General features: G+C 41.6%; 2 protein-coding genes across 2 annotated transcripts in view; both read right to left on the bottom strand.

Annotated features, from left to right (window-relative positions):
* LOC133664753 (gastrula zinc finger protein XlCGF8.2DB-like) overlaps positions 1-3,857 on the bottom strand; it is a 49,549-nt gene extending 45,692 nt beyond the window's left edge. The window contains exons 1-2 of the mRNA XM_062069648.1: positions 3,845-3,857; positions 3,405-3,475 (exon numbers count right to left, since the gene is read on the bottom strand). The gene's annotated coding sequence lies outside the window, so the exon portion shown is untranslated. The remainder of the gene's footprint in view (positions 1-3,404; positions 3,476-3,844) is intronic.
* LOC133664756 (cadherin-12-like) overlaps positions 1-16,992 on the bottom strand; it is a 224,916-nt gene that overhangs the window by 162,711 nt on the left and 45,213 nt on the right. The window lies entirely within an intron of this gene.

Here is a 16,992-nt window from a genome sequence, read left to right as displayed (position 1 = left end):
GCACAGACGATAGAGACAAGTTTGAGGAGGTTTTGGGGCTAGTAATGAATTATAAAACAGGAATAACATACAAGATATAATTGGACAAACAATGTTTGCATCACAATCCAGCACAAACGTATGGAACAAGATTGGGGAGATGTTGACATGGTTTTAGGGGGCTGGTCATGATAAATGAACACGTGAATATAACAACTATAATACAGTCAAACCTGTGTTAGCGGCCAACTGTCTATGGCGCTCACAAAGATTTCCCCCGCAGAAAAAAGTAGTGTTGTATACCTTGTCTATAGCAGCCACCGGCCACACATTTTATATACCAAAACGTTTTTTTGGACTCCGTATAGCAGCCACTAGTTTGGGTATCGAGTATCGATTGGAACCGGGACTAACTTTCCGATTCTCCCGGAATCGTTCAAAAGTTTAAATTTCGATTCCTAGTTTCGATACCCAGTCCGCCGACCGGAAAAAAAGAATAAGTCCGCCGACCGGAAGAAGAAGCCGCTGAACACCAACGAAGAAGCGCCCACCGCCGGAAGTGTTAGCATAGCCGAGCCTATGTAGCCGAGCGAGTCAGTCAAGCAGGGATAGCGGGCGTCGGCGGTCGAGAGTGTGGCTTTACTTTACTAAAAAAAAATGAAATATCGGCTAAATGTAACACGTGCGACAGGACTGTTTCGTGCTTAGGAGGGTGCACGTCGAACATGATGAAGCACCTCCGAGTTCATGGAGTACAAATAAATGCGTGTCCCGCTAAACTTGTCCCAGAGTCTGGAGGAAGACAGGAGAGGCACAGGATCCACGTTGCCTGAAGTCTAGTGTAAAGTTTCCACCATCAGTGATGGTTTGGGGTGCCATGTCATCTGCTGGTGTCGGTCCACTCTGTTTCCTGAGATCCAGGGTCAACGCAGCCGTCTACCAGCAAGTTTTAGAGCACTTCATGCTTCCTGCTGCTGACCTGCTCTATGGAGATGGAGATTTCAAGTTCCAACAGGACTTGGCGCCTGCACACAGCGCAAAATCTACCCGTGCCTGGTTTACGGACCATGGTATTTCTGTTCTAAATTGGCCCGCCAACTCCCCTGACCTTAGCCCCATAGAAAATCTGTGGGGTATTGTGAAAAGGAAGATGCAGAATGCCAGACCCAAAAACGCAGAAGAGTTGAAGGCCACTATCAGAGCAACCTGGGCTCTCATAACACCTGAGCAGTGCCAGAAACTCATCGACTCCATGCCACGCCGCATTAACGCAGTAATTGAGGCAAAAGGAGCTCCAACCAAGTATTGAGTATTGTACATGCTCATATTTTTCATTTTCATACTTTTCAGTTGGCCAACATTTCTAAAAATCCCTTTTTTGTATTAGCCTTAAGTAATATTCTAATTTTGTGACACACGGAATTTTGGATTTTCATTTGTTGCCACTTCAAATCATCAAAATTAAATGAAATAAACATTTGAATGCATCAGTCTGTGTGCAATGAATAAATATAATGTACAAGTTACACCTTTTGAATGCAATTACTGAAATAAATCAAGTTTTTCAAAATATTCTAATTTACTGGCTTTTACCTGTATATGCAATAAATAATGTGTTTTGCGCCAACGTGAGGCAGCTAACAAATTAGCCGGCGTATTTTTTCATAGACAATTTACAACCTGCTAGAGGCTCTGCGATGTGCTCTTTCCTGCAGCATCATACACTTATGTGTAAAGGTGATTTCATGAGGTTTCCTGCAGCATCATACACTTATGTGTAAAGGTGTTTTCATGAGGTTTCCTGCAGCATCATACACTTATGTGTAAAGGTGTTTTCATGAGATTTCCTGCAGCATCATACACTTATGTGTAAATGTGTTTTCATGAGGTTTCCTGCAGCATCATACACTTATGTGTAAAGGTGTTTTCATGAGGTTTTCAAAAATAAAGCTCTCTTGAGGAAAGTGTACCCCTGGGAAAATGTATTCATAATTTATAATATTTATATTCAAGTTCATAGATTTGATATTTATATTCTAGTTGAAAACAGCCCTGTGAGGAATTTATAGTAAAGTTCATAAAAAGTTAATAGAATTAAAATTGATGGAGAATGTCAGACTATTTCATTCAGAAAGACTGTAGGTTAGCTAGCTCATTTAAAATATCCTAAACTTTTTTTTGACCCTGCCTCTTAAAAGAATCGGAATCGAGAATTGTCAGGAATCGGAATCGAAACAAAGAATCGGAATCGTTCGAATTCAAACGATACCCAATCCTAGCGGCCACTGATATCAAAATTTGCAGGCCTCGAATTTTAACTGTGTCACAAGTTGGCCGGGTTGTGAAGTCAGAAGTTAGCCTGGTTGTGGTGTTAGAAATTAGACTGGTTAGGGTGTCACAAGTTAGCCGGGTTGGGGTGTCACAAGTTAGCCGGGTTGGGGTGTCACAAGTTAGCCGGGTTGGAGTGTCACAAGTTAGCCTGGTTGGGTTGTCAGAAGTTATATTTTATTCGTTGGGCTGTCAGAAGTTAGCCGGGTTGGGGTGTCAGAAGTTAGGGGTGTCAGAACTTAGCGGGTTGTGGTGTCAGAAGTTAGCCTGGATGGGGTGTCAGAAGTTAGCCTGGTTGGGGTGTCAGACGTTAGCTTCGTTGGGGTGTCTAAAAAATGAATTTTATAGTTTTTTATACTGCCATTGTCATTTAAATGTATTTTCACTATCATTTTACTTGTTGTGGTTTATTCGGTATTAACTAACATCCGTTTTTTTAAACTACATTTACAGTTGAGTTTTGTTAGTAAAATAAACACTGGTGTTTTCAAATTAATGAATAATTGTGTAATTAAATTGTGATTACAATATCAATTAAAATAATGGTGATTATTATTTTTGCCATAATGGTCCAGCCCTAACTGTACCCTTTTTAAACGGAGGGTGTAAAACACAATCTATTCTACATGTTTCATTAACTCAACTTTATCTTTCATGCATCTAAAGGATATAAATATCGTTCTATGTGTCTTTTTACATCCTTCCATCCATTTTCTACCACTTGTCCCTTTTGAGGTCACAGGGGGGCGGAAGGCGATGTACACCCTGGAAAATTCCATAAAACCTTCAAACTATTTTTTAAAGTTGTATCCTAATTTAAAGTGCATCCTCCAGTTTGTGGCTATTATAAGGCATATTTCCAGAGGATAGCCTGGTTGGGGTGTCAGAAGTTAGCCTGGTTGGGGTGTCAGAAATGATGTTAGAATTAGTTTTATTATTTGAGTTCAGGGGGCCCCGTCATGGGCCCCGCCCCCGGCCCAGCTCCGACTTGTTCCACCACTGGTCATTGTGATTATATTATTTATTCCAAATGTCATTTTTTTGTTATTAGTCAAATATAAAGTTAGTAAACATGTGAGAGTAAGAAGTCAACAAACCTGTTCTGTGTAACACAACTCGATGTTTCTTGAAAACAGCGTCCAGAAGTTGATTATTCTCTTCTTTTGTTCTAGAAAGTTCCGCGTCGTATTCTGTTATCGTTCTTTCTAACACTACAAAAATTTCTTCAGCGGCAGCAGTTAGTCGCTGATCCACCAACGCTCTCAACATTTGTAATGTAGACATTTTCACACAATCACAACACTTTACGCTCACACTCGATCTCTACTTAGCGACGTGTTGATAACTTCTGTGTCTTCTGTTAGCAGCTAACAAGCTAAGCTAACTAACGAGCTAAGCTAACTAACAAGCAAAGATAGCAGGAAAGCGGCACAGTGCTTCTAGCGCATCGAGACGACTTTATCCTTAAATAAAGAATCAAAGATGTATTTTATACGACGTAAATATATCAAACTGGAGTACAAATAATAAGACTGACTGCTCATTTATGCCGTATTCCGTTTACCCCGGAAGCTGGGAATGACGTCACAGCCGAGTGGACGAAGAGGCATCTCTATTTAAATATTGCCTGCCTGCTGTTACCATGCTTTTCTTTTCTCTAATATTTATTTGAATAACAATGTGATGTAAAAAAGTGTCTTGTTTCTAAAAAAAATAAATTCAAAGTATATCAAACAAACCTTTAACGATGGGGTTCAGTGGCGCCCCCGTGCGACATTCATTGCAATGACAAGAGTGAAAGTGGGAGAAATAGTAGCGATATTACTGCCTGATTTGTTTTTTTAATCTACCCTTCCACATGTTTTTATTGTTGTTCACTTTTATCCCTGGATAATCTATTTTTTTATACAAAACATTAATAAAACATTCAAATATCACATGTCGCAGGCATAGACATCTTCTAAGGGTACGCAGCATGGAGCGCTACTGCCTGCTGGCGCTGACGAGACGCGGGGCCGCCATCTTGGAGTGGTGATCCGCTCCACTCAGTGCAATTCATTTGGCAGGAGCAATGAACTGTCAGCGCATTTAATTCACCTTACCTCACTGAATACCACTGATTGTCACGCGCTTTTTTGTCATACGTGTAGCTATGATAAAGGACACATGTTTTATTATTCATAGTTTGCTTAACATTAATAGAATATTCTTATATGCTATAAGTGACCAGACGTCCAAGATCAAAACTGGGAATATAATCCCAGAGAAGGGGGAAAAAAACGGTCAGCTATTTTTACGTTGAAGAAACAATATGATTAGGTTATATATACATGCGTATATCCTACATAAACAATGTATGAATACATTAGATATCTTATAGACCAGACCTGGGCATTCTGCGGCCCACGGGCCGCATCCGGCCCTTTGTGCGTCCCTGTCCGGCCCACGTGAGGCCAATTATAAATTACAAAATAAATTTCAAAAAGTATCTATGTCGAGTGTGCAATAAAACGGTGCTGCTTTTGTTTTGAAAATCGTTATTTGTATTACTTCCGTGTGGACGTATGCGTGTGCGGGATTGTGAGTGAATGTGAACAGCTGCAATCACAAATTACAAAATAAAGTTGAAAAAACATCTATGTCGTGCGCGCAATACAACTGTGCTGCTTTTATTTTGAAAAGTATTATTTATGGGCGTGTGTCCGTGTGTAACCTGCGAGTGAAGGTGCAAATGCAGCGACAAGTGATGCACGGTTTACACCCGAGACGCTAAAAAGAGAAAAGTTGATGAGGAATGGTGTGTTTTCAACAAGACATGGACTGCCAAGCAACGTTCCCTCTAAGGTGCGTGCCTGCGCAATTGCGCACTGCTCAAGCGTCCGCTGCGCACAGCAAATATATGCCGCGCACCAAATCAAATCCCATCTGAATTCTAAACAAAATAAACATATTTATTCTATGTAATTTTGCAATGCAACTCTGAGTGACAGTGACAACAAGCGGCCCTAACAGTGTTCGTCAACACCGTTCAATTGAACACCGTTCAGTTATTGTAACGTCTATCGAGATGCTTCGAGGACAGGAATTATATCGATCACTTTATTGAGCAAAACTGTTTATATTCGGCCATAACCACACGAAAAACATGAGTAAAACACTTCTATCTCGAAAAACTAGTCATTTTCTGCCGTACAAACCAGGCCAAAACCAACTTGTCATCTGTCACCAACACGCATACCACTAAACCACTGGTGCGTTTATTGCCACACAAAAAGTCGGACAACTCAAACACCACACAAAGCTACACTATGACTCCTCAGTCATACGTGTGCTTATTTTACTGTCATTTATTATTAATGTTAATTTATTTATATTAATCATGGAATGCTGTTATACACACTATGTTGAAGTATTACTATTAGTATTAATTATTATTATTATTATTATTTATCTTATGGTGTACATCAAAAATAATATTGAGCAAAATTTAATTGAAATATTGTCGATGTGGCCCTCCAGCAGTGCTGGGGTTGCTCATGCGGCCCCCTGTAAAAATTAATTGCCCACCCCTCTTATAGACTGTATCTCTGTTGCTGCAGCAGCAGAGACAGAGTTTATTCTGTCTTGACACTTTGTATTGATATTTTGTATTACATTCTTCCGTTAAATGATAATGTTTACAGTGATTGTTTTATATGTATTTTTTATGTATGTCGCTTTGGATAAAAGCGTCTGCCAAATACTTCAACAAAAACATATATAAACACCTGAAAGTCTTTATATTAGCTAAAACCACCAATCTGTTTCACTGGATTCAGATTAAAGCCAAATTCTGTTTTACCCAACAATGTTAGTATTTGAATATTGTTACTTGAAGACTTATTCCTGGTTACAATTATACTGTTAAGAAAGCATTGTCTTATACTTTGCCTAAAATGAGAATGCATCATAATCAGTGGCGGCTGGTGAATTTTGCTTTAAGTGGGTGTTGAGCTTCGTTAGCGTTGCGGTGAAGATGTATTCAAACTCTCGTCAGACACATTTTATCTTTAGCCTTGTAGGAATATTTATTGTAGCGGCAGCATCGTAACGTGTTGCCGCTCAACACACAGAGAATGACTCATGACATATACAACACAGAGGTAAACACTGCTCTCTAGTGGACACAATGGGTAAGGGCGTACAACAGTATTACACTTAAAGGCCTACTGAAAGCCACTACTACCGACCACGCAGTCTGATAGTTTATATATCAATGATGAAATCTTAACATTGCAACACATGCCAATACGGCCGGGTTAACTTATAAAGTGACATTTTAAAATTCCCGCCACACTTCCGGTTGAAAAACTCCTTTGGATATGATTTATGCGCGTGACGTCACAAAATCCACGGAAGTGGTTGGACCCCATCGGACCCGATACAAAAACCTCTTGTTTTCTTCGACAACATTCCACAGTATTCTGGACATCTGTGTTGGAGAATCTTTTGCAATTTGTTTAATGAACAATGGAGGCTGCAAAGAAGAAAGTTGTAGGTGGGATCGATCGGTGTATTAGCGGCTAAGTACAATACTTACAGCAACACAACAAGGACTACTTACTTAGCAGACGCCTAGCTGATGCTTGCCGCCAAACCCACGGATGAAGTCCTTCGTCGCGCCGTCGATCGCTGGAACGCAGGTGAGCACGGCTGTTGATGGGAAGATGAGGACTGGCTGGCGTAGGTGGAGCGCTAATGTTTTTATCATAGTTCTGTGAGGTCCGGTTGCTAAGTTGCTAAATTAGCCTTAGCGTCGTTAGCAACAGCATAGTTAAGCCTTACCAGGCTGAGAATTTTTAACCGTGTAGTTACATGTACATGGTTTAATAGTATTGTTGATCTTCTGTCTATCCTTCCAGTCAGGGGTTTATTTATTTTGTTTCTATCTTCATTTGAGAACGATGCTATCACGTTAGCTCAGTAGCTAAGTGTGTCACCGATGTATTGTCTTGGAGATATAAGTCACTTTAAATGTCCATTTCGCGTGCTGGACTCTCATTTTCAAGAGGATATAGTATCCGAGGTGGTTTAAAATACAAATCCGTGATCCACAATAGAAAAAGGAGAGAGTGTGGAATCCAATGAGCCAGCTTGTACCTAAGTTACAGTCAGAGCGAAAAAATATATGTCCATCACTGCCTCTCAAGTCCTTCACTGTAACGTTCCTCATCTACGAATCTTTCATCCTCGCTCAAATTAATGGGGTAATCGTCGCTTTCTCGGTCCGAATCTCTCTCGCTCCATTGTAAACAAAGGAAAATTGTGAGGATATTAGCTCCTCTGACGTCACGCTACTTCCGGTACAGGCAAGGCTTTTTTTATCAGCGAGCAAAAGTTGCGAACTTTATCGTCGATTTTCTGTACTAAATCCTTTCAGCAAAAATATGGCAATATCGCGAAATGATCAAGTATGACACATAGAATGGATCTGCTATTCCCGTTTAAATAAAAAAAAATCTTTTCAGTAGGCCTTTAACACCCTCACTCGCTCTTTGCTTATTGTGGTACATTCTTTTTCATAGAAAATAAAACAACAAAAAAACATTTTGGCACACTATATGCTTTTCTTGCACTCCAAGTGCCAAACAAATACTGAGCAAACTTCTTCAGTTTTGGCTTAGTGGCTGGTTTTGTCATCAAGTCAGCAATCATGTTGTCAGTAGGACAATAATACAAACATATTCTCCCACTATTCACAGTTTCACGTATGAAATGATATTTGATATCAATATGTTGGCACCTTTGTCGGTTTACTGGATTTCTAGCTAGTGCAATAGCTCCTTGGTTGTCATCGTAAACCTTGGTTTGTGCATACTGACACTTATCAATACTCTTGAGTAACTGTTGCAAATACATACACTCCTGTATGGCTGACGCAAAAGGTCATGTATTCTGCCTCGCAGGTAGACAGTGCAACTGTCGGTTGCTTTCGACTCTTCCATGAAATGAGTGCACTTTTCTCACTTAAATTGGCACAGTACCCTGTGGTGCTACGTCTGTCTGTGACCTCAGATGCCCAGTCAGCATCACTGTGGACTATTAGACCAAGTTCACCTGTGTCATCCTTTTTAAAACATAACCCACGGTCGGTTGTACCTTTAAAGGCCTACTGAAAGCCACTACTAGCGACCACGCAGTCTGATAGTTTATATATCAATGATGAAATCTTAACATTGCAACACATGCCAATACGGCCGGGTTAATTTATAAAGTGCAATTTTAAATTTGCTGCTAAACTTCCGGTACGAAACGCCTCTGAGGATGACGTAGCCCGGGGAACACGGGTATGGCTTCCACATTGAAGCCAATACGAAATAGCTGTTTTCATCTCATTCTGGGTGTATTCTGGACATCTGTGTTGGTGAATCTGTTGCAATTATGTTCATTGCAATATGGACAAAGAAGCTGAGCAAGCAAAAAAGAAAGTTGTCGGTGCGAAGCGTCTATTTTGCGAGGGAAGTCAGCAGCAACACGTACACAGCCGGCGCTTCTTTGTTTACATTCCCGAAAGATGCAGTCAAGATGGAAGAACTCGGATAACAGAGACTCTAACCAGGAGAACTTTTGACTTCGATACACAGACGCCTGTAGAGAACTGGGACAACATAGACTCTTACCAGGATTACTTTGATTTGGATGACAAAGACGCAGACATGCTACCGTGAGTATGCAGCTTTGGCTTCCAAACATTTGATCGCTTGACCGTACGTGCGCGTCACGTACGTAACTTTTTTAAAAATATATAAGCTTTATGAACCTTGGGTTAGGTGAACGGTCTTTTGGGCTGAGTGATTGTGTGTGTTGATCAGGTGTTTGAATTGTATTGGCGTGTTCTATGGAGCTAGGAGCTAGCAGAGGAGCTAGGAGCTAGCATAACAAACACGTAGGTGTTTTTATGCAGGATTAATTTGTGGCATATTAAATATAAGCCTGGTTGTGTTGTGGCTAATAGAGTATATATATGTCTTGTGTTTATTTACTGTTGTAGTCATTCCCAGCTGAATATCAGGTCACCCCCGGCTCTCACAGCATCTTCCCTATCTGAATAGCTTCAACTCCCCACTAGTCCTTCACTCGCACTTTCCTCATCCACAAATCTTTCATCCTCGCTCAAATTAATGGGGAAATTGTCGCTTTCTCGGTCCGAATCTCTCTCACTTCATGCGACCATCATTGTAAACAATAGGGAACTTTGCGTATATGTTCAATTGACTACGTCACGCTACTTCCGGTAGGGGCAAGCCTTTTTTTTATCAGATACCAAAAGTTGCGATCTTTATCGTCGTTGTTCTATACTAAATCCTTTCAGCAAAAATATGGCAATATCGCGAAATGATCAAGTATGACACATAGAATGGATCTGCTATCCCCGTTTAAATAAAAAAAAATCATTTCAGTAGGCCTTTAAGATACCTGAACACGTGCTTTACAGTGTTCCAATGCTCCTCACTTGGCTCAGCAAAATGCTGGGAAAGTTTACTGACCACATAACTTAAATCTGGTCTAGTGCAAGTAGCCAAATAGATTAAACTTCCCACTGCTTCTCGATAGATCCTTGGTTCTTCCATTTTTACAGCATTTTCTGTGTATTCAGTCGCATGGAGTCTCTCTGGCCTTACAATCCTGCATCCCAAATCTGGAGAGGATTTTGTTCACGTACCTGTGTTGTGACATTGCGACTTGGTCCTCTGACTGTTTAAAATATATCCCTAGAAAACTGTTTAATTTCCCCAGGTCTTTCATTTTAAATCTCTCAGTGAGCATCACTTTGACATGTTTCACAACCTCCTCATTGTTAGCAGCAATTATCAGATCATCAACCCACACAATCAACATCACTTATTCATTTTCTTTTTCCCTTGTGTATTGGCAGTTATCAGCAAGATTTTGATCAAAACCGTTTTCAGTGAGATATACATACAAAAGAGAATTCCAGTTTCGACCTGACTGTTTGAGACCATATAAGGACTTCTCTAATTTGCATACTAGCTTCTCTCCTGTTTTAGACTGTTTCTCGTAACCTTCAGGTTGTTCGAGATAGATCTCACAGTCAATTGGTGCGTGTAGGTATGCGGTTTTCACATCCATTTGATGTAAAACTAGATCTTCCTGCACTGCTTTTTGCATAACTACTCTGACAGTTGTCATGTCAGCAGTAGGCGAGAATGTTTCCTCATAATCGATGCCTTGTTTTTGGCTATAACCTTTTGCAACGAATCTTGCTTTACACTTATCTGACCCATCTGTATTACTCTTGAGTGTATACACCCACCTACCCCCACTGCCTTTTTGCCTGGTGGTAACTGGGTGATTTTGAATGTATCATTCTCTTTTAATGACTGCATTTCGTCATTCATTGCACTTATCCACTGCCGTGACCTGGTTGATCGTATGGCATCCTGGTAATTTGGTGGTATGTCGCAAACTGCTCTATAACATGAGTCTACACAAGTTACCAGCCTGTCTGCCGTGTCTTCCATGTCATATTATATAAGCTGCAAGGCTTTTGACAAAAACAAGAAAGTTTGATCATATTACGCCTATACTGGCTCACCTGCACTGGCTTCCTGTGCACTTAAGATGCGACTTTAAGGTTTTACTACTTACGTATAAAATACTACACGGTTTAGCTCCAGCCTATCTCGACGATTGTGTACTATAGTACATAAAGTACTATATGTCCCGACAAGAAATCTGCGTTCAAAGAACTCCGGCTTATTAGTGATTCCCAGAGCCAAAAAAAAGTCTGTGGGCTATAGAGCGTTTTCTATTCGGGCTCCAGTACTCTGGAATGCCCTCCCGGTAACAGTTAGAGATGCTACCTCAGTAGAAGCATTTAAGTCCCATCTTAAAACTCATTTGTATAATCTAGCCTTTAAATAGACCCCCCTTTTTTAGACCAGTTGATCTGCCGTTTCTTTTCTTCTCTCCTCTTCTCCCCTGTCCCTTGCGAGGGGGAGATGCATAGGTCCGGTGGCCATGGATGAAGTGCTGGCTGTCCAGAGTCGGGACCCCGGGTGGACCACTAGCCTGTGCATCGGTTGGGGACATCTCTGCGCTGCTGACCCGTCTCCGCTCGGGATGGTTTCCTGCTGGCCCCGCTCTGGACTGGACTCTCGCTGATGTGTTGGATCCACCGTGGACTGGACTTTCACAATGTTATGTCAGACCCACTCGACATCCATTGCTTTCGGTCTCCCCTAGAGGGGGGGGGGTTACCCACATATGCGGTCCTCTCCAAGGTTTCTCATATTCATTCACCGACGTCCCACTGGGGTGAGTTTTTCCTTGCCCGTATGTGGGCTCTGTACCGAGGATGTCGTTGTGGCTTGTACAGCCCTTTGAGACACTTGTGATTTAGGGCTATATAAATAAACATTGATTAAACATTGATTGATATTCCTGTAGGCGCACGGGCCTTCTTCTAACTCTAGGTGGGTTCTTTCTTCCCTGACTCCCAGCGCTACACTGTTCACCTTCAATCTCTGAAACAGAAACATCATCTTTAACACTTTGACCTGATGCATTTCCCATTTTTTCACCATCATTTTCCTCACTGTCAAGGACCCTGGGGTGTACCACTCTGTCCTGATACTGAGTGTGTGGTCCATGTGTTTGTTTTTCTTTTTCGCTGACTGTCTTGTTTGTGAATTTCACTAGCCTGTGTTTTTGGACCGTTTCTGTGTCTGGATAATATACAAGATAAGCTGGGCTGTTCTTGTCGTACCCGATAAAACAACCCTGTTCACATCTAGGATCTAACTTTCCTTTCTCTTGTGTGTATGCAAAGCACACAGATCCAAATTTCTGAAGTTTGGACATGTTTGGCTTCTTGCCTGTGAGCATCTCATAAGGTGTTTTCCTTGTGCGTTTACTGTAACATCTATTTCGCACATAGGCAGCTGTCTGTACAGCATAATTCCACATTTTGTCTGGTAGTTTACTGTCAAAAAGCATACACCTGCCCATCTCATAGAGGGTTCTCCAACTTCTCTCTGCCGTGCCATTTTGGTGAGGCGAATAGGGTGCAGATGTCTCGTGCTTAATCTTATTTTTGATTAACAGTGCTTTGAATTCCTTGCTCCTCAATTCAGTACCCTTATCCGAGCGTAGACATTTAACTTCCCCAAAAGGGGCGGAGTCTGCTAAGAACCTCTGTGGCATGTACCGCATCACTTTTGCATTTGAGAAAATATACAGTCATGGCACCTGAATAGTCGTCCGTAAAGGACTGTGCATATTTTTGACCTTCTAAGCTTGGGGTTCTCATAGGACTGGCTAAATCTGTATGCACCAGTTGTAAGGGCTCTGTAGCCTTTCTGTCTGGCTCCCTATTTCTTGTCTGTGTGAATTTACCCTTTACACATATTTTCACACTGGTCTGGCTGCACTGCCTCTGATTTTCATACCTCTTACCAGTGTTGTTTTCGTCAACGATGACGATGACGATATCATTTCGTTGACGCCACTTTTTTTCATGACGATAACGAGACGGTGACGAGATAAACATGTCTCTCTGATGACGAAAACATGACGAGACGTGTGTGAGTTTTCGTTGACGAGACGAGAACGGACGAAAATGTTAGTGGGTAATCTGTCAGACGTTTAAAATGCACGACATTTCTGTTTATTGTGTGTGTCAATTAAAACCACGCCCACCAACTGGCGTGCAGCGCACAACGTGCTCAACATGTCAGACTGTTGTTACTCATCAGGCAATGGACCGTGATGGCGGCGGCAGTTTCAACACAGGGGCTCGGTGGTCGCAAACGTAGAGACGACATATGGGTGTATTTTAAATATAACCCAGCAGATAATAAAACAGAGTGTATTGTGAAGGAAGACGGTGACAAATGCGGCCACAAAATATGCGGAAAAAACACGACCAACCTTAAGCGGCACCTTAAGGCTCGCCACAAGGATATTTTTTCGAAGGAAAGTTACAAATGCTGTTAACATAATCGATAAATGTCATAGTAAGCTAATACATTAGTACGTTTTCCACATACTCCTGGCGCAAATGGGCTGCAAACGTCAGGCTAAAGTTAGCTTTTGTTACGCTAACGTCAATTCATGATGTGTGTGTTACTTTAGCAGCATGTTTAGCCATGTTTACATTCAGTGACGGTGTGGTTATCTCTTTGTGAGTACGTTCTGTCAGCACGTAACTTGATACGTTAAACAGGTGGAGTTACTGTTATACGTAGAGTCTGCTAGCTTTAGCCTAAAAGCCACAAGTGACGTTGTGCAGCCCCATTAAGGAATCAGGAATGAATTGATTATTTTATGACATGGTTTGCACAAATGAAAGAGAGTGAGGTTGTATGATATCTGTTGTAATTGCACTGGCAGACAGGGCCAAGTTGAGCATGTGTGTTCCTCATCCATCACTCATATTTTGGCCATGTTTATGTTCGTTGTACTTTAACAAATTCTGAGAAATAAAGCCACAATTGCTGAAGTAGAATGTTTTTGTTTTTTGGCTTTTTTGGAGTAATGAACTTTGATTCCACTGTTACCACTTTATCTGTGTGTAATACACAATCCTTGGATCAGAAATTTGCTGTTGGGTGGAAAACTTATATGTCTAAAACCATTACTTTATTGTTATTATTTGTGAAAATAGCAGATCTGCAAGCTTACAATGGGTTGAACTTATAAATCTGCTGCTATTTTCACAACTTATGTGTGACACTGCCCAACAGCAATCTCCAATACTTATTGACCTAAATTAATTTGTTAAAAGACTATACTGATATACTTATATTATACTTTTTATTCTTTTTTTTTTGGACTAAAACTAGACTAAAACCTTTTCGACTTTTCATCGACTAAAACCCTTTTGAGTTTTCGTCGACTGAAACTGGACTAAAACTATCACATATAAAAGTGACTAAAACTAATAAGCATTTTAGTCCAAAAGACTAAGACTAAGACTAAATGTAAGATGGTTGTCAAAAACAACATTGCCTCTTACCACACCCATTAATTGTTGTACATCCTCATAATTGCAGTGACCCAATATTTCATGCCAGGTTAGCATGTCGTGGCACATATTGCATTTATCAACATTTTTCTGAACAGTTGGTAAGTAAAACAGATTACCACTCTCATGGAAGTCAAACCTGTCCCCATTCTTGGTGATCATGTGGCTGTCTCCCTGCTTGAATGTCACTGTCGCTCCACCGTTTGTTGATCTTGCCACTGAGAAGATGTGGTGTGGATAGGTTGGTATATACAACGCCTCCTGTAGCTGCGCCCTTTGTTGTCGTCCCTCGTTGTCTAGCACAGTGTTTTTCAACCACTGTGCCGCTGCACACTAGTGTGCCGTGAGATACAGTCTGGTGTGCCGTGGGAGATGATCTCATTTCACCTATTTGGGTTAAAAATATTTTTTGCAAAGCAGTAATTATAATCTGCAAATGGTAAATGGTAAATGGGTCGTACTTGTATAGCGCTTTTCTACCTTTTTAAGGAACTCAAAGCGCTTTGACACTATTTTCCACATTCACCCATTCACACACACACATTCACACATTCACACACTGATGGCGGGAGCTGCCATGCACGGCGCTAACCAGACCCATCATGAGCAAGGGTGAAGTGTCTTGCTCAAGGACACAACGGACTAAGGTGGTAGAAGGTGGGGATTGAACCAGTAACCCTCAGATTGCTGGCACGGCCACTCTCTCAACTTCGCCACGCCGTGATGTGTTGTTGTTGAGTGTCGGTGCTGTCTAGAGCTCGGCAGAGTAACCGTGTAATACTCTTCCATATCAGTAGGTGGCAGCCGGTAGCTAATTGCTTTGTAGATGTCGGAAACAGCGGGAGGCAGTGTGCAGGTAAAAAGGTGTCTAATGCTTAAACCAAAAATAAACAAAAGGTGAGTGCCCCTAAGAAAAGGCATTGAAGCTTAGGGAAGGCTGTACATAACGAAACTAAAACTGAACTGGCTACAAAGTAAACAAAAACAGAATGCTGGACGACAGCAAAGACTTACTGTGGAGCAAAGACGGCGTCCACAAAGTACATCCGAACATGACATGACAATCAACAATGTCCCCACAGAGAAGGATAAAAACAACTGAAATATTCTTGACTGCTAAAACAAAGTAGATGCGGGAAATATCGCTCAAAGGAAGACATGAAACTGCTACAGGAAAATACCAAAAAAAGAGAAAAAGCCACCAAAATAGGAGCGCAAGACAAGAACTAAAACACTACACACAGGAAAACCGCAATAAACTCCAAATAAGTCAGGGTGTGATGTGACAGGTGGTGACAGTACACCTACTTTGAGACAAGAGCTATAGTGATGCATGCTTGGTTATGGTTTGAATTCATATCCAACACTTGCGACAACGACTTTTTACTGTCAACTGAGTTTCGTTTTTTAATGATTTCTGCTGGTGGTGTGCCTCCGCATTTTTTCAACGCAAAAAGTGTGCCTTGGCTCAAAAAAGGTTGAAAAACACTGGTCTAGCAGATAGATCAGCGCCGTCCCTCTGCGTTGCGCCGTCCCACTGTACTCGGTCCCATCCGCCAGCTCGATAGAATGGGTGTCGGGTTGGAATGTGTTGTGAAAGCTCTTGAACTTGGCGATGTCGTTCACAATATGAGATGTCGCTCCGGCGTCCATCATTATCCCTTTCTTCTTCACGTTGACAGATGTCCTCTCGTCTGTTGCATGCTTGGCCATGAAACATTGATCCTCGTCGTCAATGTCCTCCTCTTCTTCTGCAACTTTTCTGTCTCCTTCTTTTCCCTTTTTCCTGCATAGAGACTCTGCGTGTGTGTTACTCTTGCAGTGACTGCACCACACTTTCTTGGTACACCTGGTTCTGATATGTCCTTTTTCTCCACATTTGTAACATGTCGGAGTGGCTTCCCCTTCCTTCCAGTGTGTCTTGGTGCCTTGTTTGCTTTGCTTTGTGCTAGGCTTCATCACACTGTCTGCAGGTCCGGTTGTCCTCATCTTCTCGGATTGTTCATAAACCCTCAGTCTTCTCTTGAAGTCCTTAAATGTCACGTTGTCCTCATTTTGTGTAACGTGGACAGCCAGTGGTCTGAATGAGTCTGGCAGTCTATTCAAAATGGTGGCCACAAGCAGCCCGTCACTCATGTTCTCTCCTGCATCACGAAGAGCTGTAATTATATTCTCAGCCCTTATCATATAATCAGTCATAGTCTCATTCCCTTCCGTTTTTATGGTGGTCAATGAAGTGTACAGGTTTCGAATCCTGGGCTTGCTCTTTCCAGAATAATGTTCTCTTAATAATTTCAAGGCTTTCCTTCCATCATCTGCGGCGTCATGTCTTATCAAGGATAGGCTCTTATCACGCTTATTACGCATGCACCTCCTGGTACCCCAGCACCTCCAAAACCCTCAAATCTAAACTCCAAACATCCCAGAACAAGCTAGTCAGGTTACTTCTAGACCTCCACCCCAGATCCCACCTCACTCCTACCCACTTCTCCAAAGTGGGCTGGCTCAAGGTGGAGGACAGAGTTAAACAACTTGCACTGAGCCTAGTCTATAAAATCCGCTACACCTCCCTGATACCGAAGTACATGTCAAACTACTTCCTTAACGTAAATGACCGCCACAACCACAACACCAGGGGGAGCTCCAATAACCACGTT

This window comes from Entelurus aequoreus, linkage group LG14 (assembly GCF_033978785.1).
Source record: "Entelurus aequoreus isolate RoL-2023_Sb linkage group LG14, RoL_Eaeq_v1.1, whole genome shotgun sequence".
In the NCBI taxonomy this organism is placed as follows: domain Eukaryota; kingdom Metazoa; phylum Chordata; class Actinopteri; order Syngnathiformes; family Syngnathidae; genus Entelurus; species Entelurus aequoreus.
Note: the sequence above shows the minus strand (reverse complement) of the source record. Positions and strands in the feature narration are given on the sequence as shown.